Source organism: Gambusia affinis, linkage group LG07 (assembly GCF_019740435.1).
Source record: "Gambusia affinis linkage group LG07, SWU_Gaff_1.0, whole genome shotgun sequence".
Classification (NCBI taxonomy): domain Eukaryota; kingdom Metazoa; phylum Chordata; class Actinopteri; order Cyprinodontiformes; family Poeciliidae; genus Gambusia; species Gambusia affinis.
Genome location: NC_057874.1, coordinates 5,842,676 through 5,870,527, shown reverse-complemented (window position 1 = coordinate 5,870,527; position 27,852 = coordinate 5,842,676). Strand labels below are relative to the sequence as shown.

At 41.2% G+C, this 27,852-nt stretch overlaps 1 long non-coding RNA gene across 1 annotated transcript; it reads left to right on the top strand.

Annotated features, from left to right (window-relative positions):
* Window positions 1-15,962: 15,962 nt before the first annotated feature.
* Window positions 15,963-25,438, top strand: LOC122833896. Its single transcript, XR_006371086.1, has 3 exons — window positions 15,963-22,858; window positions 23,090-23,256; window positions 24,526-25,438. It is a non-coding gene; the product is annotated as an uncharacterized LOC122833896 (long non-coding RNA).
* The last annotated feature ends 2,414 nt before the right edge of the window (window positions 25,439-27,852 follow it).

Here is a 27,852-nt window from a genome sequence, read left to right as displayed (position 1 = left end):
TGGGTGAGCCGATACGGGAATGGAGGACGAGTAGAAGGATTGATAGCAGAGGAGAGGAGAGAATATGGTGGTAGATGCCTCTCTGTCTGAACTTGCAACACAGCACCTGCCAGTAATGCTATCACCACTTGTGATGCAACATCGCTAACTTGTAGCCAGAAAGAGAACAAAAGTGCCAGTGCGTGCCACTTAGAAACATCATGTTTGGTACGACTCGTCCCAGTGAGGCACGAGGCCCCCGGGGGGGAGGGGCCCCGATGAGAGAGGGCATCGGAACCAGCCAATAGGAACAGGTGTGCTGGTTAAAAACAAAAACTGAAAAATGGGAAGAAAAAAAAAAACAAAAAACACTAGGCACAGAAATATTCAAGATGGCCACCATGAGCGACTTGCCAATATTTATTACAGGTGAATACTTGTAGTATCAAGTCATACATAACTGGACTTGTAGAAGTCATATTTAATGGTCATTTTTGGATTGTTCAAGATTGCCACCGCGGTTTGTCATGGGAAATTCATTTTTGCACTAAAATTGAAAGTAGTTATTGCTAGTAGCGGGTACAGCTAACAGAAAAGTTAGGTTCACTAAGCACTAATTCAACAGGAAAGAATCTTAGCAATGCTAACACTTAACTGCTAAGCATTAGAAATGAGTAGAAGCTAGTGGTAAACCTCTAAACACAAAAACATTAGCATAAGCTAATGCTAAACTGCCAAACACATAAAAAAATAACTGAAGTTGACTATTAAGATGACCCTCTCTCAGGCTGCGATACGCATCTTCATCTCCTTTAATATGAGATTCGCAAATAGCAAAGTCCTCAGTTTCTGATTTTGCTACATATTATTGTTTTAAAGTTGTATGAATAACATGATAAAAGCCGAGAACATATAATGTGACATAAAGTCCATTTAGACCTAAAGAATAGGTAACATTTTGTTACAATAATTGCCTTAAAGAGGTAGCAGTATGTGTTTCACAGCACAGTCAAGTAACTATGTCAATATTTTTATCAAAAAGCTTTAAATATCAAACCTGACAGAAGAAATGTGACTTTTTAAATGAATGTTTTGAAATCGGGTCTCTGTCTCTTTAAAAACTCCTGCTCTTTCTGAGACTCCGCCCCCAGGAAGTCGTCACAACTCATCTGTTAACCCTTTAACAACGTTTTTACCAGCGATGCGCTGAGAAGTAGCTCATAAAATGCAAAGTCTAAACCTAACTTCTAGTGCTTTTATTTGGTTCAATACAAAATTGTGGTGTGAACAACTTTACATCTGAACCAGAGGTGGGCGGTTTTGTTTCAGTAGGTCTTTAGTTGTGCTGTACGCCTAGATATTTATCGTATTGTTTATCAATACCTCAGGAACAATTCCTACCATGATGCAAATTTTGATTTATCACAAAAAACAATACATTCAATTTAATGCTGAAATGAAAACCCTCCAGAAACCGGCTGCGCTGCGGAGTTTGTTGCTTTTGCTGGTTTTTCCATTGTTGGTTCAATGAGAGGATCAACAAATATCAGTGGAAAAGTCAAAAATATGACTAAAACCAGTTGCTGTGTGCAAATTACTGATAAGAATTACTGTTTTTTTTTTGTTTGTTTATTTTTTTTTTAAGTCACTTGTGTCCTGAAGTAACCTGTTTCCAGATGGGGATCTGTGTTTGTGGGTCTACAACTCCTTAGAAAGGATTGAAAATACGTTTCTCTTTCATTAAAACACCGCAGAATAACACGATAATGTTTTAGGTTTATTTGACCCACACCTATTGTGTCGTAGTCTTTCTGTTTTCAGAAGAGTCTCCTCAAAGCCCTGGGGTTTTGTTTCATAACCTAGAAAAAGCCTCAGACTTTTCCTGACCTGTCCGTCCTGGTCTTCCGGTAAAAGTACAGTGTGTTCATCTGAGGACGGATTCCCGAGAACACCTAATATTTGAATTTATAATGACCTACATGCTACCAGCAATTCCAGTTCCTTCATTGTTTCCTGGCACTCGTGTCTAATCTTTACAGGCGGTCGGGGCCTGTCTCGACAGAATTTAGCGCATTTACAACTCGCCTGATTATTTGCGAAGGAAAACGGCAAATATGTCCAGGCAAAAAGTAGTCCATATCACTTTTTTAAAAAAAACAAAAAACAAGTAAATCATCAAGCAAAAAAGACAAACACACCCATCGCCAAGCAAACAGTTATTCCAACACCTTAAAAAAAAAAAAAGCTACATGCTACAATTAGCAAAGCTCTTGCTATTAAGTTGTTTGACACTTTCAAACGGCACATAGATTTACACGTGTAGCTCCGAAGGAACGGGTGAAAGGTTGAGACGTTGCTCCTGTCAGACTTTTGATTTGCTGGAGTCCATCTTGGAAGTCAAGATAACACAAAATAAATCACTTAGCCGGGAATTTATAACTGGATTCTGTTTGAATTATTCCATTGTTGTTATTGTTGTTGTTGTTGTTTTTTTAATCTCAAATCATCTAAATGTGGTTTAAGAAAACTATTAACAATGAAACCCAACACTTCCAAAGGTAGTGAGTGTCTTCTCTGAGAATTTCATATAAAAGGAGATGCTTGAGAGGATGAATGTGTAATGAGCTCAAAATAACCTAAACCCTTTTTTCTCTCTCTCGCTTTCTCTCATTTTTCTCCCTCCTCTCTGTGTCCTCCCTCCTCCCCTCTCTGTCCTGTTTTTCTTTTTTTTTTCCTCTTTTGGGAAACATGCCTTTCCCAGCTGCACAGCCCCCACAGCGCGAGGCCAGGCCAGGAGCACAGCTGGCCAGACTTGGTGGAGCCAGTCGACAGGCGCATGGAGCGCAGCCCGCCCAGGGCCCGCTTCCTCCGCAAACATGCCCAGGTGTGGGGCCTCTGAGCTGGGCTTCTGATCTCCACCAAACAACACTGTGTGTGTGTGTGTGTGTGTGTGTGTGTGCATGTCTGCGTGTGTGTGTGTGTGTGTGTGTGTGTGTGTGTGTGTGTGTGGAGAGGGATGAGGGATCAAGAAGGCAAAGATGAGGGAGCCGGAGGTGGGGTTGTCATGGGGTTGGGGGGTGGGAGGTGGAGGGGTTGTCCCTGCTGAAGCTGTGTCAACATTGTGTGCTAATGTGTGTGATTCTGTGCATCTGTATCTGCATGTGCTTGTGTTTCGGGAAGCGAGGGGTCACCCCTGGGTGGGGTGGGTGGGTGGGTGGGGGGGTGGGGGGGAGACGGTGGGCAACAACAATTACTGCGGCATTGTAGCTAAATTGTGTCTGACTTGTGAGTGCCTGGCCACAGGCGGCCGGCCGGTGCCAGCCGGAGAGAGGAACGCGCGGAGCGGGGGACGTAATTGCTCGTTTGAAAGATGCAACACGGCTCGTTAGCATATAATGAAACATAAACGATCACCTGCAGGACGAGCGGATGCTCCGAGACTCGAAATATTGCCACCCTGCTGGCTGTTTACCACACTGGCTGGAGAGCCAAACGCCCAAACTAGCTGTGCAAACAAACAATCGAAAGCTATTTTTTCTTTTTCACCTCCTGCAGCTTCATTACCACGGCTCTTTTTCACGTCCGCATGCCCTCTGCGTGCAGGTTTACCTGCTGAGCTGTCCTCTTAACACACTTAAACGGAAACACACTCCAGCTCGGGCCACAGAGATCGCCTGCGTAGCATTCCCATAATTCACTTCATAAATCAGAGCACAAATGTATGCTTAAACGATTTCAGCTTTCACTGTAGCAGTAAGATTGCATGTGGCTGATTTGAGCTGAACTGCACCCCTCCGACTCCCCTCCACTTATTTAACTGTGTTACGGCCGGCGGTGACCTCACTGTGGCCTGGTTGACATCCAAGTCAAGCGTTTAACTTTATAACCAGATTCCAGCACGCATGCACACCTTCAAGATGGATGCGCGCACGCGGCTCCCAGATGAAACGCGGCCTAACGGGAGGCATGTGAGCCCGGGGTCAGATCCGATAAGGCGAGGCCAGACGGCCTTAGATAAGCTCTTTGAACGGCTCTATCAGCAGCGTCGGGGAAATGCCCCCCCCACACACACACACACACACACACACACCCACCCCTACAGCCGTTTCACATGACGACGGCTAGCCAAGCGGGCCGCTGCTGGCCTGTTTGTGTCCAGGCCCTGCTTGTAATTAACTGGGGGGAGCCCAGGGCCGTCTGACTGACTGCCTTGTCTCCAGCACCCTCACCCTCCTCCGCCTCTCCTCCCTAGCCCTCACTCAGGATTGCTCATGCATGCATGCTAGCTGACACTCAAGTAAATACACACATAGACAGAGAGACGCCTATCTGTCTTGGCCCCTGAGAGGATCTCACGCGGTGTAGGTGGCCCCCTTGTGGAGCAAAATCCAGTTTGTTGGAAAACAGTTTGTGAATCCCTTTCTTTTTTTTTTTGCAATTGTCCGTTTTAGAAACTGCTCTCAAGTGAAAGTGGCTGAATTGTTGCTGCTTTTTGTTTATTTCAAAAGGGACGATGCAGAGTTAGCCGTGAAGGCCAGTTTCCATCTATAGTGCAATTAATGGTGCAATTAATGTGAATACAGGCTGTTACAGTGCAATGCAGAGAACTTAACGAGTCTCTTTCAGAACAAAAATAGATACTGCTACTACTAATAATAGTAGTAAAGCATAACAAGTTACAAAATAAATTTAAAAAAACAACCTCTTATTGTACAAAAGTTATTATATACAAAAAGGAAGAGAATAAGAAAAAATATGGTACAAATATCTTGATGTCTGTTAGGAAACTTGGTTGATGTTTTTATGTTGACTTATTCAGAAATATACAAGGCAAGTTTTCTGCAGCACCGAACCACATTAAGTCGTTCAGTTTAGTTTTGAACAAGAAAATTATTTTTTTTAAATGAATAAAACTTCCTATAATACCCATTGTTACATCCATGTATGCAAATTTATAGGAAACGTTATTTATAAAAGGGAACTGCACATTAATTATGCCAAACAGTTTCGCTCATCGTGTAAAGGTTCCAGATTTAGACATAAATGCACATTTCCATGCACGGCGCCCAGGGGTGTCGACCGAATAAACAAAACTAGAAAACTGAATTTAATGATTAGTTCAAAATCTGTGTACAAGACAGTCAGTCTGCATCTTGTCCACAGATTTTGAAAATTGTTTGTAAAAAAAATCTGATGCTCCTCAGCGCTGTTAATATTCTAAGTGCTAGAAGAATGCTGACTGCATTTTTTTGTTTGTTTGTTTGTGTTTTTGCATGGGGTATTTTACAGGCCCGTCTGCTTATTGCGCTCATCTTGGTCAATGCAATTCTTCGGTAGAGGAGGGGGGAAAACCCTGCAACGTTAAATAAATTGGTGAAAATATCTTAAAACTTGATCTTGTTTTTCCCGATTAAGAAAAATATGTTGTGCTAAAATGTTGCAGTGATGCTGTAACTTTGACTTTTTTATTTATTTATTTTTTTGCTTTTGGAGTTTTTCTACTAATCGCGGTTGTAGAAAATTGTACAATAATTGACACGGAAAAAAATTCTGCCGTTTATTGTAGTCAGCAAAGCAGTTCCTTTTGTGTGTTAATTTAATCGAATCCCATTCTATTCTACTTGTGAATCTACTGCTGCACAAAAACTATTTTTTTTCTATTGACAATCCTTTACTTGAAACTGTAACACTTGGATGTGGGTCTCTATATCTAGAAGTAGGAAGGAAAACGCAGCCGATGTGATCATCAGGGTTGGGTTGTAAGCATATGCTGCGTAATCAGGCAGAGATCCCAATAGTTGCGTCAGTTTGAGTGTTAATGTGCGACAACAATAAATACATCAGATAAGTAACATGAGGAGGTTAAAATTTCCCAAAGGTCAATAACGCATAAAGTAAAAATCAAAGGACCAAATGTAGAACCCTGAGGTACACCAACACCATTACCTATCATTTTTACAACGACTGAAATCTGATATCAGACTACAGACAAAATAACTCAAACATTTACTGCAAAAATGAGACATTTATTGGAAATGTTGCTCTCCTGTGAGTCTTTGACCAAATATTTAGTTCCAATGCCGCTGTTTCTGAGAATTGCTTCAGATCCATTTTGCGTGGAGGCGGAGGCCAACGTTAAGGTTTTCCAACGCAGGGCAGATTAGATTCTAGGACCGCTCTCCTTTTCTTGAGTTTTGCTGAGAACGCCTAAGGTTAAAGTCTGGGCATCGTGCCGGCTACTCCACAAGGTTAATGGTTGTTGGTGTGGAACCAGGAAGCATCTTAATTACTGGTGTTCTTGGGGTTGTTGTCTTGTTGGAACATCAATTTCAAGGGCCTTTTTCCTCTTTGGCTTCAGGGTAACAGTGGCTCTCTTTAAGTGTTTTGTTGTTTTCAGAACTGATGCATGATCTCTGTTATGCAGTAAATAGAACTGACAGCAGAATGAGAAACAGGTATTGATAGGGTTTGTGATTTTGGACTCTGGTCATCGTGGGTGCCGTTTTGCAAGGAAGTCATATTTCTATACCTTTCCCAGATAATGTTTTCTGTTCAGCGTTTGTTTCGTCACAGAAGCAAACTTTGGTCAGACTGAGAGGAATGGTGAAGGTTAAAACAGAAAGAGAAAGGATAGACCATGGTGAGAAGGTGGACCTTACCAATAGATGTTTAATGCAACATTTAAAAAAGAAAACTCTCTTTTGTACCAAAACCTGATTTCTTTCAAAGTTAGCTGAATAATCTCTCCATGAAGAGTTGGGGGCAGTGAGATTATCGTTCATCTGTGTATTCACGTTACCACTTCTAAAGGACAAGGCATTCTGCTGCCTTATGAGAGTCGTAGGAACTTGTAGTGTGTGAAAATCTTCCCTTGGACATCCTGCTGATCATACCCTTGCAATCCAACACAAGTCTGTCAATTGTCTTCACCACGACAGACTGCCTGGTCTGTCTTGGTGGGGAAAGAGCGGTTCCAATAAAAAAGCAAAACTCTTGATGTGCCAGTTAATCTATAACCCAACCTTTAGTACGGCCAAAATAACGAGATCTCTCTTCCTTTGAATATGACACAGACCAACATGAAGCTGCTGCAGCCAGTTCAGTCTCACTCTCCCCGTGAATGTCATTGTAACAAAGAGGGTGAAACACTTAAATCATCTGGGAAAACTTTAATCTGTCGGATTAACAAACAACATGTATGGTCTAAAACACAATTTTGCAAGCAGTCTCTGATTGTTCAAAATGTGAGCAGGGCTCACTACCTCAACAACAGACCCCGTTTGACTGTCAAAGCAATGTTTTCATTTCTGAGAAGCCGTGTTGGTTTCAGACTAACCAACACTCGCCGTGTCCACAGATTATTTTTCTAAAGGGGATTAAATGTTTTCCGTCAGATGTGAGAAAGGCCTTCAATGTTCTCGTCGGAACTCCTCGCTTTGTCTCGTTCTTTATTGTTGAATCCTGAGCGCCGATGTTAACGAAGGAAGTGAAGTCTGCTGAGTCTGTGTGAGTCGATGCTGAGCTCTTGCAGTAATTTTGGAAGGCTGGCCACACGCTCGGGTGTTCCCTATTGTTTAATGTGTTCTCCATTTGTAAATAATGGCTATCGCTGAAGTTTGCTTGTGAAATGTCTTTGTAACTTTTTTTTTTTTCCCCCTCCAGGGGGTCTTTTTGTGGGCTCTAGTGTCCTCTATATGACAGTAGGCTGATAGGAAAGGGGGAAGGAGAGGGAGGAAGACATGAATGTCGGCCTGGTCCGGGAATCGAACCCGCGACGGCCGCGTCGAGGACTGAAGGCCTCCAAATGTGGGTCACGCTATCCGCTACGCCACCACAGCACGCCCGTCTTTGTAACTTTTAATAGACTGCTAGATGCCATTGACTTCTCATTTTTGCTTGAATTTCTTAAAATAAGGGCATGAAACACTTTGGCCTCCTTCATGTTGTCAGAGAGGTTCTATTGAAGTTTGGCGAGATGCAGATACTAAAAACACACCAAATTGAACAGATTTGGTCTGGATAACTTAATTCCAGCACTCCAGCATCCTTGTCCAATGTAGAAATGAAATTGACGATCTGAAACATTTAGGGGTGTTAAGAAAAAAGCAAAAACAAAAGACAGTTCCAACACTTTCTCCTGCCACTTTTAAGTGTTTGGCTCAAACAGGCGAGAAGAAATTGGGTTTTAAAGTGTTTGTTTGGACGACTGTTTCATTTAATCCCGCAAACACCCTGTTGTAAAAATCGGGAAATACTTTATAAATCCCAAACCAGCCTGCCGGCGCTCATGCTGCCGAGCAGAGAACCCTTGATCAGCTGGTGTAATCTCTTGACGACAGCTTGGTCAGAGGTCTGCTCCACGTTCCAGTGGTGCTCCCCTCCCACGGTGCCGAGGTTAAAGCCCAGTTAACCTCCTGCGTCCGACAGCATTCCAGGGACTGTCGGCTGTTTTTCCCCGCGGCGTCCCGTCGAGCGCCCCGTGCCTGGACGCTGAGACGGAGGGGGGGGTCAGAGGGCAAGCCTGCCGAGATGTTTCAACAACCGTTTAGTCAAAGCCTGTACTCATGTAGCGTCTGAGATGGCTGCCGTAACTGGAAAACGCACCAGGAGTGAGGAGAGTTGTGTTTTGGAGGATCAGCTGGGATTTGTGTGCGTGGGACCGTGTAAATAGGTGTTACAGTTACGGTGTTTGTGCCCACTAAAAACAAGGACTCACTCATCTGTTCACACAGAGAGCTAAACACAAGTATAAAAGGCCCCTTTTTAATTCACGGCTAAATGACACACAGGCAAATAGACATACTTAGTGACCACCAGTCCAGTTTTTCCCCCCTTCGTTCCACCTGTTTATTCAGAGGTTGTTTATCTGTTTGAACAGCTTAGACTTTAGCATGTTATGCTATGGAGTTTGGAAATGGATGCGGGCCTCCCCCTCTTTGGGCTCCCGACGCTACCTTGGGTTTGGATGTGTGCGACTTGCTCAAAAAACTTTGTTTCTCCCTCCAAAATAGCCAAGCTCTCCCTCTCTCTCTCTCTGTCTCTCTGCTCCAACAAAGTACAATAAGAAATCTGGTTTTAAGTGCATGTTTGTGGTCTGCATTGCTTACTATATATGGGCCCAGCCTCTAAGTTCAACGTCTAATTATGTGTTGAGCACTGATGGGAAAAGGGCTGCGCAGACACACACGCGCACACATTCAGCAGGAATCTGTAATTGTGTGAATGGATCCCAGAGTGGATGTGAAAGTTTGGGATGCAGGGTGCAATTGAAGGAATGCCCTGGTGCCAGTGAGACTCGGGAGCAGCACTGCAGACGAGCTGCGGTCGAGCTAAATGAGGAGAGGCGGCTGAGTTTATGATGCAGAGCCGCGCTTGCTCTCTGTTCTACGGGCGGCAGTATGGTGGGTATCGTCCATGTCTTGAGCGGCGCCTACAGTTGAACCCAGATATTCACATATGCTAATTTAAAAAAAAAAAAAAAAGACAAGCTGGGGTTTTTTGTTTTTGTTTTTTATGATGTTCTGACACTAAACCAAACTCTTCCTGGCTTGCATCGGTTAGGATTACAAAAGCAGGAAACGTCAGAATAAGAGAAAAGTTTGTGTTAAAAATGTAATGAGATTCAGAAGGTTTAGGTTGATTTCTTCAGTAACTGGGTAGGATTACAGCTGTGGGTGTTTTCACGCCTGATAGTCCACTAGACTCGGTTCGATTGGGGACTCAGATTGCAACATTTGCTACATTTTCACTTAGTGAAAGTCACTTAGTGAGGTTCGCTTCCAGGCCACGCTGTGTCAAATAAACTAAACCCTGTGACAAAAACAGTTCCCTCTCTCTCCTGTGGTGGCGCTGCACTGAGAGCTACCGAAGGAAACGACACAAAAACCTCAGAAGAAGACACAGAGCGCAACTTCCTGACTGAAACATAAATTGAGTAGCGTCAGATTTTAGCGCCTGTAGTTTCTTTTTTGTGTTTGATGAAAGACCACGAGCCATTTCTCCCGCTAGCGTTGGACACTCACATTTGTTTTGGTTGTATTTACCCAAACAAATTCAGGAAGTGGCGCTTTACTCCACTTCCTGCTTTTGGAGTTTTCTTCCAGGCAGCTTGGTGTTTACATGTGCATTCGAATTACATCAGAGTTCACTTCCACCGAACGAAGACATTGGTTTTAAGGCGGAGTTTGGCTGCGCATTAACAACTTTCCAAATGAACCGAACTTTCTTCACCAACCATCCATTCATTTTCTGTACACCGTTGTCCCTAGTGGGGTCGCATGGGTGCTGGTGTCTCTCCAACGAGACGAGAGACGGAGTTCAAACTGGACAGGTCGCCAGTCTGTCGCAGCTCAAACAAACTATGGGAAGGAGAAAATTAAAAATGACAGAAAATGTCTTGAAAACCTGGCTTTTATTTAAACAATTCCGTCTGGGAGGTGACCTAAATGTGCAGTCGAAATTAATAGAAGCTGCAAAAAAAGATGGCAGTTCTTGGGTGAGGTAACATCACTGTCAATCTTTGAGGAAAAAAAAAAAAAAGGTTTGATTAATCGATAAAATCGATTTATCACAATCCCCTGCTATGACATCATCATCTGGGATTTTCTGAATTATTTTAAGGTATGCCCATAAAAGTACATTTAAACTTTTAGTTTTGTAAAAAGAAAAAAAAAAGATATTCTGTTTCACAATTCTGGTATTTAACAAGTAGAAATGACCTTGATAATCCAAACTGACCTAAACCAGGAAAAGTTTAGGCTGACTTGACGTCAGATGGAGGGAAAAGATGAAAAGTTGTGTCCTTTCATACAGCGTACGCTAAAGTGTGGCTCCAGCTGTGCATACAAATGCAAAAAGGAAGGTAAAGGAAAGGTGAACATGGAAAAGGGTAGTCACTTCTTTTTTTTTTTTCTTCTTTTCTTTAACAGTTTCCATTTTAAACAGGCAGAGCGGGGAGGCCATTAAAAGACGTAAGGCTGTTCGGCGGGCTCATCGGCGTCCGTCTGTCGCTGGCCGGCCTGCTCTGGGGGTCCGGGCGGAGGGGTTTTGTGGCTGCGGTGCTGCCTGAGGCCTGGCTGGGCTGATTTACAGGCGGCGTGGGGACATGTGTTGGGGATACTCCCAACGCAGCCTGGTGGGGGCCAAAGCACCCACTCTGCTGCTGCCGGAACATCTGGAGTCTAGACTCAGTGGCTCTGCTGAGCGCCTCGCTCCCACATCCATCCATCTATCCATCCCTCTCTGCCTCAGTTACTCGCCCCCTCCAAACCCTCCGAAACTCAGCTTTCAGTCACAGAGTTTGTGTAGCTGTTTGGAGTGGAGGGGGGTATAGAGAAATAACATTTTTCAAAAACTCTTTCACATTTTCACACCACTTGCCTTTTCTAACCCCTCTGTATCGTTCTCCCCTTTGTCAGTCTTGTTGAAACTCCAACACATCTGATGGAGGACACAACAGGCAGAAAAAACAAAAAACAAACAGGAGAGCGGATCACGAAGCACATGTGGAAGATATCATAGAGAGGATTGTTATTCCCTTCGCTCTAAAGGCCGGAGCCAAGTGTTCACAGAGGGACCCCTCCAGTGGTCTTTCAACCGATTGGCTCCCAAGCCGAAGAGCCGTCACATAAACACATTGGCTCTGACATACATATTAAACAGCTGCGATAAACACGATACCTCCCCCCGCCCCCCCAGGGGCTCCAACACACGCCGCCTTGTTTTAAAGGTGGCTCCTGTTGGATTCTGTCAGGACAAATGCTCCTTATTCTGTTGATGACCTGGTACGAGGGTCCAGCTCTCTGTCCTCCCTTCCTTTACCTTCCTGCTTTAAATATAAACACCCACTTCTCTTCCTCACCGTCCATCAGTCCTTATTTGGCCTCACACTCGAACACAAATACAGCTCCTTAAAAGTACAAAAAGCAGAGAGTGCTTGCCAGATTTAGAAAATCTAGTTTCCCTTTTTCTGTGTTCAGCATGTACAAATGTAATGTGCAAACACAGAACCTTTTATATTTTTATAGTTATTCACCTACGTCAATCTCTTCAGGATTTACTCTACCTTGCAGAAGTATTCACTCCTAGTGGACTTTCTTCTTCATCAGTGTATTTGATTGGGATTGACAAAAATCAGATGTGGGTAGAGAAAGCAATAGGTGTAAGAACAGCACAACCTCAGCATATTTTTATTCAAGTAAAAGTAAAACTCACCAAGAAATTACTTGAGTAAGAGTAGAAAGGTATTGAATATCAAGTACTGAATTTCATGAGCAGACAGACCAAAATATAAAGTTGGTAGAAATATTGGTATTTTTAAATGCAAGATAACAGAATCAGGGAAAAGTAAAAAATTTTCCCCCCAATTTTTTTTTTAACAAAAACTGCAACTGAAAACTGCAGCTGAATTTTGGTTTGCAACAAACTTGTTCTTCGTTCGGTGAAGTTACTCACAGTGCACAGAGTACCCAGGAATTTCATTCCAGTAAGAGCAGCAACACTTCATAGAAAAATGACTCAAATACAAGTAAAAAGTACAGCATGGTAAAAAGATTTTTACAATTTTTTCCCTTAAAAATAGCTAAAGTAAATATAACTGAGTTAGTTAGTATCCAACTCTGGCGAAGTATGATGTATAATAATGACGTGGAAGGAAAACAATATGTACCTTCACATTTGTTTTTTCTTATACAAAGTGTAGATTGCATTTTCAATACTTTGTAGTACCATGTTTTTCCACACAGTCCTCCTTTGGAGTATAGTCCTTATAAGGGTTAGCACATGTCAGTCCTAAAATGTTTGTCCATTCTTTACAAAGTAGCAGGAGATCAGTCACACTGGATGAAGACTGTCTGTGATAAACACTTGCCTTTTTTTCATATAACAAGTTAATTTTATGAGAATTCAGTACAGGGGGTTGAATCCAGATGCACACCACACTTTCCAGATTGTTTTCATAAAAAAAAATATATTCAAAACTATGCATCATACTACTTATTTGTCACAGTTATGCGCTAGTTTGTGTTTCATCACTTACATGAAACTCTAGTGGAACATACTAATGGGTTTTATTGTAACATAAAAACGGTCAAGCGTTTTGAATGCTTTTGCGTCACTTGGGGAGTCTTAAGGGGAAATTAGGAGCTAGCTGGGATTGTTGTGCAAATTATAGATTGTTCCTGACGGTGTCTGTTTTAAATTTCAGGCCTGGCTCTCCAGTAAACAGCATAAATCAGGGTTTCCCTTTGGCACAGGAGCGATTTCCCTCTCAAACAGTGGAAAACTTGTGACAGAATCGACCTCTTTCAGAGAGGCAGGCGCTCACGGCGAGGAAACTTTACGTTGCTTTATGTGAGCGTCTCTGTTGTTGTTGTTTTAGTACTTCACTGCGTTACGACCTTCACGCCACGTTTTACCCTACATGGGGGAAAACCCTGTTAAATTATGCATTACTGGTAAACAGGTCGTAGGCATGCTACGTGATATTCACCGCAAAGCTGCGGCCTGATTATCCCCCTCCTTTTCCCCGAAATGGAACAAACTGTACAGCCACTTTAGTAGAAAACAAGGCAATCCTCATTTAAGTGAGGCGTCGAGAGAAGGAGCGACTACTGATTGCATCTGGGCAGCGCTGGTTGGTGTTTGCCTTTTCTGGAAGCCATTAGGAGAAATGGTTCCCCTGCTCTCCTCTCCATTCTCATGTTTCACTCTTCTGGTTCAACCTTTGCACATCCCTCTCTCACCACCTGTGTCAGCTCCGGTTCCCACCCTAGTTCTTTTTTTTTTTTTTTTTTGTTAGAGGACAGATGCAGAGAGCAAGAGATGGGCGGAAGACACCAGATACACAAGAGGGAGGGAGCTTTGCATGACAGACAAAGAGAACAAGTTGTCCCGAGTGCTCGGTGTGACCTTAGCTCTTCGGATTACAGGTGCAAACTGTCGGCGCGGCTCTCGCCTGCGTCAAGGCCGCAGGGACGGAGCGGCTCGCATGAGGAATGCTCTGTGAACCAAACGTTCAAGCGCTTTATTGACACGTACCGTATGGAAAAACAAAATGTTGATGACAATGCTACTTTTTGGTAACTGAAGCTTTATATTTAATAGTTTCCCCACAGATATTCTGAGTAGGATTCGGGTTTGGACTGGGGGTGGGGCCAGAAGTTCTTCATGGGCCCAATGGTAACAACCGATGGTAACAACATTAGCAAAACATCTGCATTTTCCAAAACATCCACTAAATCAATCAATCAATCAATCAAATTTTATTTGTATAGCACATTTCAGCAGCAAGGCATTTCAAAGTGCTTTACATCAAATCAAACACAAAAATACAATGCAACACAGAATCAACAATCAAAACAACATCAAGTCAGATTCCGTCAATAAATGTACAATTGATTACGTTTCAAATACAACTCTAAACAAGTGGGTTTTTAGTTGAGATTTAAAGGAAGTCAGTGTTTCAGCTGTTTTACAGTTTTTTGGAAGTTTGTTCCAGATTTTTGGTGCATAGATGCTAAATGCTGCTTCTCCTCGTTTGGTTCTGGTTCTGGGGATGCAGAGCAGAACCAGAACCAGAAGATCTGAGAGGTCTGGAAGGTTGATACAACAGCAGCAAATCTTTAATGTATTGTGGTGCTAAACCATTCAGTGATTTATAAACTAACAACAGTATTTTAAAGTCTATTCTTTGAGCGACAGGGAGCCAGTGGAGAGACTTTAGAACTGGTGTTATGTGCTCTATCTTCCTGGTTTTAGTGAGAACTCCAGCAGCAGCATTCTGGATCAGCTGCAGCTGTTTGATTGATTTGTTGTAAAGACAGAAAATATTATCTTGAATTAAGTGAATATACTTCTACAATAATATATATATGCCGTCTAAACATATTCCATGGAGCGGGTGGAGGTACAAATTTATCAAAATTCCCTCCCCTTAAATAATACTTCACTGCTGCCACCAACTACTGTTTTGGAGTGGGACCTGGTCTGGACTTTGACTGGACCGTTCCAACAGCTGAAAATGCCTCTATCTAAACCACTGGTGTCCATCTATGAGGGTCAAAATCACAAGTTAAAAGTGCTCTCTGGATACCAGTTTCTTTTTCTTCAAAAACGCTTGCTCTACTTGGTCGAGTTTAAAAATTAGCCCACATTAGTCTGCTGCCACAAACATCCACCGTAAAACACGGATGAAATCAAAATGGCAGGAAACAAACCTCACCCAAAATATTATTTAAACAGCACTGATCTGTATCAGCTGCCTCTACTGGACAGAGAGATTTGTACCACTCTTTAATTGCCCCAGACCAGATTTTGGACCCGCTGATCTAAACCAGTTTATTATTGTTCAGACTGTCAGCCTAGAGTCATTATCGTGCTGGAAGGTGAAGCTATGAGGCAGTCGTAATTAGCTCCGTTTATTCTCTTTTTCTGTTTGCACAGAGACGATGTGCAACATTTGATTAGCTTTTTGAAAGGAGAGATGCATGGCACCAGCTCATAGTGACAAAAATGCTAACTTCCACCTGCAGGTTGACATAATCAAGTACGATTCAACAGATCACGAATTGATGAAAAACCGGTACAATAATTAATTACATGCATTATTATAATTCATTATTCAGATCTCACTAAAAGCCAAACAAACAAATCAAACTACAAACCGGCAGAAACAGAGAATTCATAAAACAGTTCGGTTGAATTCATCAATAATGGGCACAAACCTATTTATTTAACCAGTTGTGCAAACATTTTACATTATATTTATCGTTTATCTTCCCATCAGCTGTGACCAGATTTTTTCTCCCTACTGCCAAGCGTCATGATGCTGCCACTACCATGCTTTGTGGCAGTGAAACACAATGTCTGTTTTTAACACGCAGTCCAGACAGTTTTGTCTTGGCTTCATCTGACCAGCACACAGTTTCCCACACGTTTTTGCTGGATGTGTGTAACCTGCAAGCAGGACTTCTTTAACAAAACATCCTAACTGACACTGGGGCTAAAATACACTCCATTGGAACCTATTAGGCGATTCATTGCCGGTCAGGTGCACTGGATTTAATTTAGATGCATCCAGAGTAAAATGTGCTTAGTGCAAATACACATTACACATGAATAGGCTACATAGGCCACAGTCAGATTTTAGTTTCAAACTAATAAATCTGCAAGGTTGAGGGAATTTGTCCTTCTGTTGCACAATAAGGCATCATCCTGCTGGCTGGGCAGGGCAGGTGTGTGCTGATGGTGTGTTGAGACCCGCAGATTGGCACCAGATCACGTGTGAATCATCAGGCTTACTAAGGCCAACACAATCGTCTGCACAAGCGTTCCCAGCGTCCCACTGGGAGAGGCTCAACAGACTTAGTGGTGCACAAGGGCTGGTTTTAGCTGTGTTTGTGTTCACAGAGTTGGGCAAATAAGAGGTTTAAGTCAGCTATGAGGGTAAACCATCCAACTGATAGGAGAGAAAGAGGCATTGATGTGCGGTTGGACTTCTCATGAAGTGACGTTTATGGTGAGGAAGCAGGGCAAAGAAAGGTGAGTACTTACCAGTAAACCTGCAGTAAACCTGCAGGTTAAGAAGAATCACACTTAAATGGTGTTATTTTGAGTAGAGGAGCTATATGAGGCTGACCAAATGAACGGATTCTGTGAAGTGTAATTCATTTATCAAAAGAGCCAGAGCTCTGAAACGCTGTTGTGCTGAAGTTTAAAAGCATCACAGATGTCGTAATGCGCCACTGTGTTCCAGTGGCAAAGAAAGAAACCTCAGATCATTGGTTTTGTTCAGTGATCTAGACTCCTCACTGAGTTACCTTGTAAGGTATAAACCTGCAGAGCCAATAGGGGAACAAGTTTGACAAAGAACAAAGCAAAAGAGGAGCATCATTTTGTCGTTAAAGTGCTAAATGCATTTGGACAGCCTGCCTGCGTGAGCGTCACCTCCAGCAGTTTTAGTGATGTCATAACCTTTGGCACTTACTGTAGAATTTCTAAAATCTTACAGGACTTAACCTGTAAAACTGTACGGGCGAGAAATTATAATAACTCCTGTCACACCGCACAATGGAAGGTGCCAGATTGCATGACTTATTGCTGTGGCGTTAAGCGTCCGACAGATCCAACTGAGCTTTTAGTCTATCAATAAAAGAACTGCAAGCTATGGATGTTGACGTGCTCACTGTTAGAGACGGATGCTGAAAGAAGGGAAGAGGGGAAGGAAGCAAGACGATCTCATGTCAGGGGAAAAGGAGAAGAATGGGTCAATAATTGCCCAGTGTGAACCCAGGTATTTGTAGATCATGCCTCTACAGTTCTACAGCTGCGGGATCTGAAAGCGTCCAAATGTGGTCTCCATCTAAACGTAACTTTATAAGACTGCAGATTATTTGATTGAATTAATAGAAAACGGAATATATCAACAAAACAAATGCGTTTATTGATTTTTGCGACAAGAAATGCTGTGTTTTACCACTGTCGGCTATCGGCAGAGAAAAACGTTTGGCTGCTCCCTTTTGTGGGTCTAAAACTCCAGGAATGAATATTTTTGAAAATTGAGCTTAAACGCGTTTGGCACACCAAATGTTGCGCAGAGAGGGTGAAAAATCTGAAACAGTCCGTCAGCCACAAAAAGATACATCGGAGCGGCCTCGTTGACGGCTGTTTTTATGGCACTCACCAAACCGGACCCTTCAGGAGCAGGTAGGGTGTGTGTCTGTGAAGGTATCAGCACTGCAACAAATGGCTGTAAAAACTACATCATGAAAACACATCACAAAACGGATCCCAGCCACCATTTGAAAATACAGCTCTTTACTGTGATCTGAAATGCGTTCGGAAAGTATATGGGTGCTGTGCTGTAAACTTTAAATGTGCTATTTTGCATTAACTCTAGTCCGTTAATGATCGCCAGCTGGAGGCGAACTTTCACGGGGTGGAGGGCGGGCCAACAATGACTTTCACCAGGTAAGTAATTTTTAAAAAAACATTGTATTGCAGTTTTGTGTTTGCTTGTGGATGGAAATATATTTTATGTGGTTATATTGAGCTACTGTTGCTTCTATTACATTGTTTGCTAAAGCTAACTTATGGTAAAACTGTAATTCTGTTACAGCAAAATTGAAATAAAATACTAAAAAGACTGCAATGAACTTACTGTAATAAGTTTATAGTATGGCTACTGTAAAAAAATTACAGTAAAGTCACTGTAATTTTTTTTTTTTACTGTAAAATTACAGTAACTGGCTTGCAACCCTGCTGTCAGAAAGTTACTGTAAATACTACACTGACCTTTTTAACAGTGAGTCCAAGTGCTTGACTGTGAACATCCCCGGTGTGTTAACTCGATCTCTAACAAACTATCCCAGCAGGGGTCTTCACAACTCTGTTATGACATCGCCAATGGCCTGTTGTCTGCAGGTGCCACTTAACCTTTCACTCAACTCTCCTCGCTTCCCTGGCTCCGTTTCACTCTCCGTGAATCCTGCAGCCGACTCGCTCGGTTCGGGGACGCGGAGTGAAACCATCTGGGCTCTCTGTCTATCACCCAGCTGCTGTTGTCATCTGTGATCTCAACAACTCTTTGTCACATTCGCAGTAATGCCTGTAATAACACTTCTGCCGGTAATGACAACAACAATTCTCAGAGACATATTTAAAAAGATCATGGGCTTCTTTCTCTCCCTGTAGGTGTGGCCTGTTGTTACAGGCTCCACGCCGCTCCATGAGAAAACTGAAACCCAGCTGAAGGAGCAAACATGTTGTTCGCCCTTCGTAGCGAGTGGTGGTGCGCTTTCTAGGGAAAGGATGGTTTAGATGAAACGAGCAGGTTAGAGGAGATGCTGTTATGAGACCGTCCTTTTCCAGGGGCTTTTTGCCTTTAGGGGGAAAAACAAAAAACAAAAAAAACATATGGCCTTGATGTTGACTTAAGGAGACGTGATCCACAGGTTATTACTGCTCTCTGCTTTCTCTTGCGCTCCCATGACTCCTGGATGAGTTTATGTAAGCTAAGCAGATTTCCTCCCGCCTGTCTAAACCCCCTCCACACACACACACACACGCACACACGCACACACACACACACGTTAGCCTCCAGGGCAATGGAAGGCAGATGCTGCTGTCATATCTCATTTACACCTATTGCTCTGCAGCTGTAATAGATAGATGGTGAGTGTTTGTGATACAAGTCTTTGCAAGCTGACATTTCCCACCTGCAGGAAGGTTTCAGCATACCTGATTTACTTGCTTGAAATAACAAAAAGAGACAAAGACATCTTAGATATTTACAGACGCATTTACAAAGGTATACAATTTGTAAATCAGATTTTATTTGGATAAAAAAAAAATCCAATAATGGTGATGAAGAAGAAAAACATGTTTGCACAAAAATCACTATTCTGTTTGTTTCGGAAACATTTGGGAGGAAAAGGGGGCATTTTTCTGATGCCTGCCACAAAAAGGCCTGAAAAACTGATTGGACCAGAACTGAAGATGAGAAGAGGGTGAGCTGGTGGCTCCATCTTGTGGCCGAAATGAAACAATTACAACCTCAGTGCAAGCCTTAAAACAGCTTTATAATGGGTCCCTGCTCTTTTTACTCTGTAATATTACACTAACAAAAAATAGCAGAAAGAATAACATTCTTATTTACTGGGACTGCACTATTGTGTAAGAGATAAACATCAGAGTGCATCTCATCTATACTCAGAAGTGATGAAACAATGAGCAAATATTTAACCTCGAAGTCAGAATTTAAAGTAGTCAGAGGTCAAGCTGTAATCTCAAAATCCAATATGTCTGGCTTGCATTTAAAACCGAGTGGTAACCATGATTAGGTAAGTCTATTAGTAGTTTCTTTTGAATCTTTTACACATTGCGATTCAACATCTTCTGCTGAACAAACCTAACAGTTTGGAGAGCGTGGTGAAGAGGAGGATGTTGTTATCCATCATGGCTAACCCTGATTACTCTCGGAGCAGCCGAGTGTCTCCTTAAACACTTCTCCAACTGCGCTGCCATGGCAACAGGTACAGGAAATCACTCCTGCCTCAGGCCATGACACCGTGCAACAGTCACCTCTGACTGCAATGCTGATGCCTCTTTTGCACTCAACTGTTTACACGGGCTTGTCATTCCTACTTCAAGCAGAAATGTATCTTTTCTGCATGTTGTTTGTATAAAGTATGCTTTGTTTTCTTATTATTTGTACTATGTATGTGCTTATTTAGCTGCCTACCTCATTATTACCTTTTGAAGATTTAGGGTTGAAATGATCTTTGTCTTTTATCAACACGTTTCTTCTATGTTATAGTGAATCCACTAGAGAATCTGAGGGAGCATTGTAACTTTTTAATAACATTTAAACAGAAGGATATTGTTTTTTGTTTAAAAATTGACACTCTTTTTGCTTTTCTTTTAAAAAATAATATTTCGAAAAATACCAGACTCATTTCCTATCAGAATCACACTTCTTTGTTGAGTGTAAATAATTCAAAATGGAAATTTTGCCAGGAGTATGAATAATTCTGGGCTTAACTGCATTTATCTAGCAAAGAAAAATATTATTAGCTTGTATTGCCAATGAGTTAACCTGGTTATCAAGTAGCTCATCACACTCTTTAATGTCACTTGACTGAAATATTTTACATTTTGTTATTAAGAATTTATGTTTAGCTCTAACTTCAGATTCAACATGCATATTTCTGGTGCACTGTTCTCCTTAGTTCTGATTCGGACTATGAATTTTTGTAAGTGCTTAGTCTTAAGACTTTTATTGAAAGGTTTGACGAAGCAAAGGTCAATGTTCTTGAACGAAAATACACTATCTTTGTTTGCTGGGGCTCAATAGCTCAATATTTAATTTGTTGGGGTTAGCTTGAAAAATAATACCACAAGAAGAAGAAAAACAACCTTTCCACGACGCATTATGAGATATTTTTCTAGTTTTAAAATGTCATGGTAGGTGTAACAGCATCAAATGCGTCCCAGCTTCCCTGTTCAGGAAGCTGCGCCGCCTTAATTAGCCTGATTGGTAACACCTGCGCTCTTCCGGCTCCTCCAGGTCGTCATGGCGGCGGTGGAGAAGCTCTGCGGTCGGAAGAGGTCGCTGCGGGTTTAAGGTAGCCCGAACCAGAGGAGCTCTATGGGTGTTCTGCCAACAGGATGTTTTTCAGGTGAGAACAGCTTGTCACTTGCCAAAAGAACACCGAGTGTCTCTGTTAGTGCGAAAGCACCCGAAAAGTCGCTCCGTCGCTGAGCTAAACTTTGCTGGTTTGAAAAGCAAGACGTAGGCGTGGGAGTCTGCAACCTGCGGCTCCGGAACACAATACTTCCACAGTATGGCTCTTAATAACTTGGCTAACAACTTGTAAAACCAACAATTACAAAAGAAAAAGTATAGATGCAATAATAAATTGGGATTTTACCAGTTTTGTCTGTATTGAATTTGTACAGAAAAATTAATTTAAAAGCACCAGCATTAGTGGGGTTTTTTTCTTGCCTTTATGTTGGAAACGGTATTTATATTGCGCCACAAACAAAAATATTCAATAGGAGAATAGGTATCCATCCTCTTTTTACAAATATTTTTTTCTTCTTTTTGTTATTTTAAAACCCAAAATTATAGATAGCATATTGGTTCTTTTAAAATAACCTAATTTTTTTCTTCTTTTTACATTTTACATTTATATTTATCAAAAAATGTTCTCAAAAAATAATGTAACAGTTGCTCTCTGGTCTGTAAATTTTGCAGACTCCTGACCTTACAATTATAACAATCTCTCCAACAACACAACAAAGATGGGCTTTACTTTCACACCTCAACACAGCCAGAAGCTTTCACTGCACTGATGCAGCATTTCAGGCAAAAGGAACCGGGTCAATACTTTTGAGTTGGTTAAAAATGACTGAATAAAAAAATTATTATCGGTCTTCAATATTGAAATTTTAGGAGAATCAAACTCTTAATATGTATTATTGCCTGTTGAATCTGTGTAGTAAATCAGTTAAACTTTATGAGTAACAGATACAAGGCTTTCATAAATATTAAAGTATACTGAGATCCAGCTGTAAAATTATAATATGAATAACAATGAGGTTAAAAATGATGCTTTATGTTTGTGCAATAAACAAAATTTTAGTCCAGCATGTTGTGATGGTGGGGGCTGTGAAATGTTTTCAGCAGTAGATGGGTACAAGAAGCTAGTTTAGTTTTAATCGTTGACTAATTGTGGCAAATGCATGGGTACCTCTCCTCTTCATCTTGTACGCTGTGATTATTATTTTAATATTGTACCGTTTCCACATGTCCAAATAAATTCTGTGTGTACGAATGAAGAACAAAATCCGATGAAAATACAAAAATGAAATAAAGCTATTACAATGTCAATGACCGAAGTAAAAGAAAAGAACAAAATGTTCTTAAAAAGAGGCTTAAATCTGAGTCATCGGAAACGCAAGCTGCCTGAGGATTAAACAGACCTATTATTTTAAGATCTTCTCTTTCACTCAAAGTGTGTGGATGTGCACCATTTGTCACCTGGACAACTGAGCGGTGAACCAGTTAGAAAGAGTTTGAGTCCAATTTGAAACCGTGTATTAGCTGGAGATCAGCTGGCAGAGAATGGTGAGTTAAATAATAAAGCTGTTAAATCTGCAAAACATGATTAAATCCCAATTTGAATATTAACCACAAAGTGATCTCTCGCAGAGTTATCTTGTCAGTTCTCCTTTACTCTCTCAGGTTATTGACGCAATGCCCTCAGATCCCTCTGACCTTGTGTCGTTACCAAATACCTTCCTCTCTAATTAAGAAGAAAACTCGTCCTTAGCTGCTTCATCGTCACTAAAGGAGTGCACCCTCTGGGTCCCTGCCAGGGTGAGTAAGAGGCCTCTTTGCACGGTTGTGCCTGTGGGGTCATTTCTTGTCATAATCCAACCACGGGATAAATCAAGGGAATGTTTGAGACTTTTATTATATACATGGACCTTTTAATTATGTTGTTAAAAACAGCAGATCTGAGGGAAATTATGCAAAAAAACCCGCAAAATTGGGACATTTGCTGACGATAGTCTTTTGTCTCTGGTGTTGCTGGTTGCCTTCTTGTAGTTGGTCAGTCCTCAATGGATGACTTTCCCCGCAGTGGCTGAGGCTCCAACTCTCCTTGTACTAGGAGGCAATGCTGAACATGCTGAGCTCAGTGGGGGGAAGATCATGAGGCGGGACAGCAGGCAGTGAAAGGATCACAGCCCTCAGTGTTGACACATTGAACTAAGGTAATGTGTTTAGGTGTCAAACATCCCAAAAATATGAGATGGTTGATAAAAATGAGCAAAACATTTCCGTCTTATTGTGATCCTAAATTAAGATTACTTGATAAATTTTAAAATATTTACTAATTTAAAAGTTATAAAGAGGAAAATAAAATGAGCATACACGATCTATGAGACCAGTCAATATCTAGAACCCATCTGTACTAGTTCATTGTTCTCCTCTGGCCCGGTCTCCCAGCCTGGGCTCTGGTGTTGGGATGTGGAGTATTTTCTCTGGATGGCGTAATGAGGTCATCAAGTCACAGGGAGTCCCCCCCTCCATCCGGTGTTCTGATGGTGGATTTTTAATTTTGATGGCTCCAACTGTAATTTTGTTTCTTTATTTTCCAAACAATTTTTCATAAACAGTTTTAATTGCAATTCCTTTTATTAAATTTAGTAGCCCACTTTTCGCATACAATTTGGCCTGGAATAGGGCTTTCTCCTTCTCCCCCTGAAAATGTGATCAAATTATCAATTTGGGATCAATTCGGAGTCTGTTGTTGTTTATAAGATAATTACTAAAAGACTAAAATAGTGGGAAGTGTTTTAAGAGTTCTCCAAATCCGCCATCTAGAGTTCAGGATGGAATATAAAGTGTTTCAGATTTAACATTTTATTGCTTATGTATTTATCTCTATAATATCCCCCCTGCTTTTTCTTCTTTTAGAAGAAAACAAAAAACCAAACATAACTCAGAAATTTAGTGTTAAAGACCAATTTGTCAACATCAAACTATCCATCTAAGGAAAACACAGAATTATTTATTCTCAATGTGACCCAATAAAAATACTAAACCTCTTCTATGCTAGACGGATCCTCTTTCACTCACTTCAACATGTCAAACGTTTGAAGTGGTTTCACAGTGGGGCCAGTCATTTTCTGATTAATTATACTTATTTAATCATTGTGTATACTGGGGAACTAAAAATAAAAAAACAACTTGAATGTTTAAACACAAACGTAATTAGATGTAATTAGGTTTTCTTTCCACAGCAGCCATGTTCCCACTGTTAGGGAACATGGCTGCTGCTTAAATGTCACAGCTTTCATCTAACATCTATTTTATTTGCTAAAACATGGATAAGAGAGTAGGAGCAAAAGTGTGAGGTTTTTCATTTTGAAAAAAATGACTGAATTATGTAAACTCCATCCATCCATCCATCCATCCATCCATCCATCCATCTTCTTCTTCTTCTTCTTCTTCTTCTTCTTCTTCTTCCATTTATCCAGGGTCGGGTCGCGGGGGTAGCAGTTTCAGAAGGGAGGCCCAGACTTCCCTCTCTCCAGCCACTTCCACCAGCTCCTCCGGAGGAATCCCAAGATGTTCCCAGGCCAGCTGAGAGACATAGTCCCTCCATCGTGTCCTGGGTCTTCCTCCTCCCGGTGGGACGTGCCTGGAACACCTCACCAGGGAGGCGTCCAGGAGGCATCCTGACCAGATGCCCGAGCCACCTCCACTGGCCCCTCTCGACGTGAAGGAGCAGCGGCTCTACTCTGAGTCCCTCCCGGATGACGGAGCTTCTCATCCTATCTCTAAGGGAGAGCCCAGCCACCCTGCGGAGAAAACCCATTTCGGCCGCTTGTATCCGCGATCTTGTTCTTTCGGTCATGACCCAAAGCTCATGACCATAGATGAGGTGGGAAGCGTGAGATCTGACCGTAAATCGAGAGCTTCGCTTTTTGGCTCAGCTCTTTCTTCACCACGACGGACCGGTACAGCGCCCGCTTGACGGCAGACGCTGCACCAATCCGCCTGTCGATCTCCCGCTCCCATCTTCCCCCATTCGTGAACAAGATCCCGAGATACTTGAACTCCTCCACTTGGGGCAGGACACCCCCCCTGACCCAGAGAAGGCACTCTACCCTTTTCCTGCTCAAACATGGATAAGAGAGTAGGAGCCATTTATAACCTCCCAAAAATGTGAGGTTTTTCATTTTGAAAAAATGACTGAATTATGTAAACTTTGTCAGTTAAATATGGTATGTTACTGTAGAGACTTAAAATTAAGAGTGAAACTAGCAGTACCTAAAAAATATTTCTTGCTTTCAAAACAGTTTTGGGTTAGAATAAAAAATTTTAAAAAACCCACTTGTAAACCTCTTTTTGAAATTTAATATTTACTTTCAATTCAGACTCACATTTGTGAAAATGCAGACCTTTGCATTATTTTTATTTTAAAAAAAGACATCACCACTTAGCATCGTTAGTGTCATTTAATTGATTTCTCTCAAAGCCGACTCGACGTCTGAATGGTGGGGAGTGGGGAACCGTTTGAAGGCGGCTTACTTCAGAGACTGCTGCATGAAGGTGGATCATTTCTAATTGAATTTTCCACCAAGTAATAGAACTGAAGAAAGCAACAGGAGTTATTTAATTCTGTTTTAAATAGACAGATTTATGTTGCTATACAAGGCGTTTCCGTGGTTATATGGATCAATCGCTTTTGCTAAACTTTGTCGTTTACATTTTGATAAAATTGCAATAATAGACACCTCTGCATTGCAGAAATTATTAAATGTATCTTTTTCATATTTTATGCTTTCACAAGCATAAGAGGCAAAAAGGCCATTTTACTTCACTGACAGTGTAAAATCAATTTTTTTCTGCCAACATAGTTATTGCATTCTCTAGAAATAAGATTAAGTACAAAGTCAGTCTTACACCCGCATGGCCCCCTCCTCCCTGCTCCCCTACAGACTGAATTAGGCTCGGTGTCTCTAAATAAAACACCCACACTTCTGAAAACGTTATTTGTGGATTCTCTTAAAAATGATTTTGCTATTTCTGTGTGATGAATTATGGTAAAAATCAATAACATTTAATAAACAGCCTCTCTCGGGTTCTCTCGCCTCATCTTGCACACTATTTCCTGCAAACATTATTTACCGAGTGAATAAATTTTAACCGAGAGCTCCCGTAGACAGTAACTCTGCAGTATCTCCGCTCATCTAGCAGTCTACTGGTGCTGCACTAATAAGTAGATATACCTTTTATCCACTAACAAAAAACGTTACTATACTGCGGTACAGTAAAATGTCAAGGATAGTCATGCTTTTATAGGTCTCTTGTAAGCTTTAAGTGTCAGACCTCCTTAAAACTAAGTGACCTTGTGAGTAACTCAGTGGCCACTAAGTAAAAGACATAAGGAGCAACAATGGGGAGAACAGATGTGTGCATTAGCCAGTTGAGGTAGTTGGGAACAAAGAGAGAGGACACGCTGGCACACACAAGGAGCATAAAGAGCGTAAATATAGCAGCAGCTGTCCTGTTTGCTTCCAGGGGAGGGCTTTATTGTAGATTAAGAAAATATATTTGGAGTGCTGCCATGTAAAAGCTGACCCACTAAAGCACCCATTTTCTATTGCACATTAATCAGAGTATGGGTGTTATTAGTCATCAGAAATGACAGTGGTTTGCAGCACGGGATGTGGACAGAAAAAAAAAGTGTTTATTAAACTTTATTGATTTTTTTTTTTTTTTTCATTTCAAGTACTCAGAAATGGCATGATGGGAAAAAAATCTGCTTATTCCCCCTATTCTGGAGAGTTTCCAAGAATCCATAAATCTTGTTTTTTGTGGACTTTGTGTCATTAAAGATAGAAACCTTTTGTCCGTATACTGCAGATGGAGAAAAAGCTGCTCTGCTGTTAAAACGGCATATTGGCATTCTCTTTGTAAAAATGTTTTCGATAAGTGCAGTAAGACATTTTCTGTCTAGTGGACGTCCTCTTTTGCTTTCCATTTCCTCTTTAAAAGTAAAGCAAAAAAATCATTGACTCTTTAATTTACCTTTTTTTTTTTTTTATTCAAAGCTTCAAAGGAAACTCATAACGGCTGGACATATTTCCCAGTTACCAGACATCTGTGGTCATGTTTTTATTTTCTATTTTAGGTTGGTCAATCCTTATCTTTATAAATACAGGAAAATTTAGAGATAGTTTTTTATGTAACGTAATGTCCAAATTAAGCCTCACACAGATGTTGAAAGTCACATTTAGTTTAACCAAATGATCAAATAATTTTTGAACTACATTTAGTTATGCTTATATCTGTTTACATGTTATTTGGTTGAGTTGTCAAGTTATAAAAAGGTTCAGTATTTAAATGACACATTGACCAAAAATGCCCAAGTCTAAAACTATATGGAGTTAAATTTGTTTCACAATTATTCAATCAAACAACAACAACTAAAAAACTAATCTCAAATAAAAAAATAATTGTGAAGACGTTTGGAATTGTAATAACTTTTTTTTGTTTCAAACTAAAAGGAAAACGCATGTCAAAAACAAAAAGTTTTGTTTAAAGAGCTATTTAAAAAAATAAAATAAAATCTCAAATTTTTTGTCTCAAAAAGTGAAAAAGTTATTTGCAGAACATAAACTTTGATTTGCGCATGTCAGAATGTTTTGGTTGACAGCTTAAGTTTTTGGTTGCGATTCTCAAAGTTTTGTTTGACGGCCCCTTTTTTTGATCGAATTCGAAGAGTTTTGATTGGTGGAAACATGAACATCCTGGGCGGAGCCTAAAGACGAGCAATGTAAGACGTGTTCCTATTG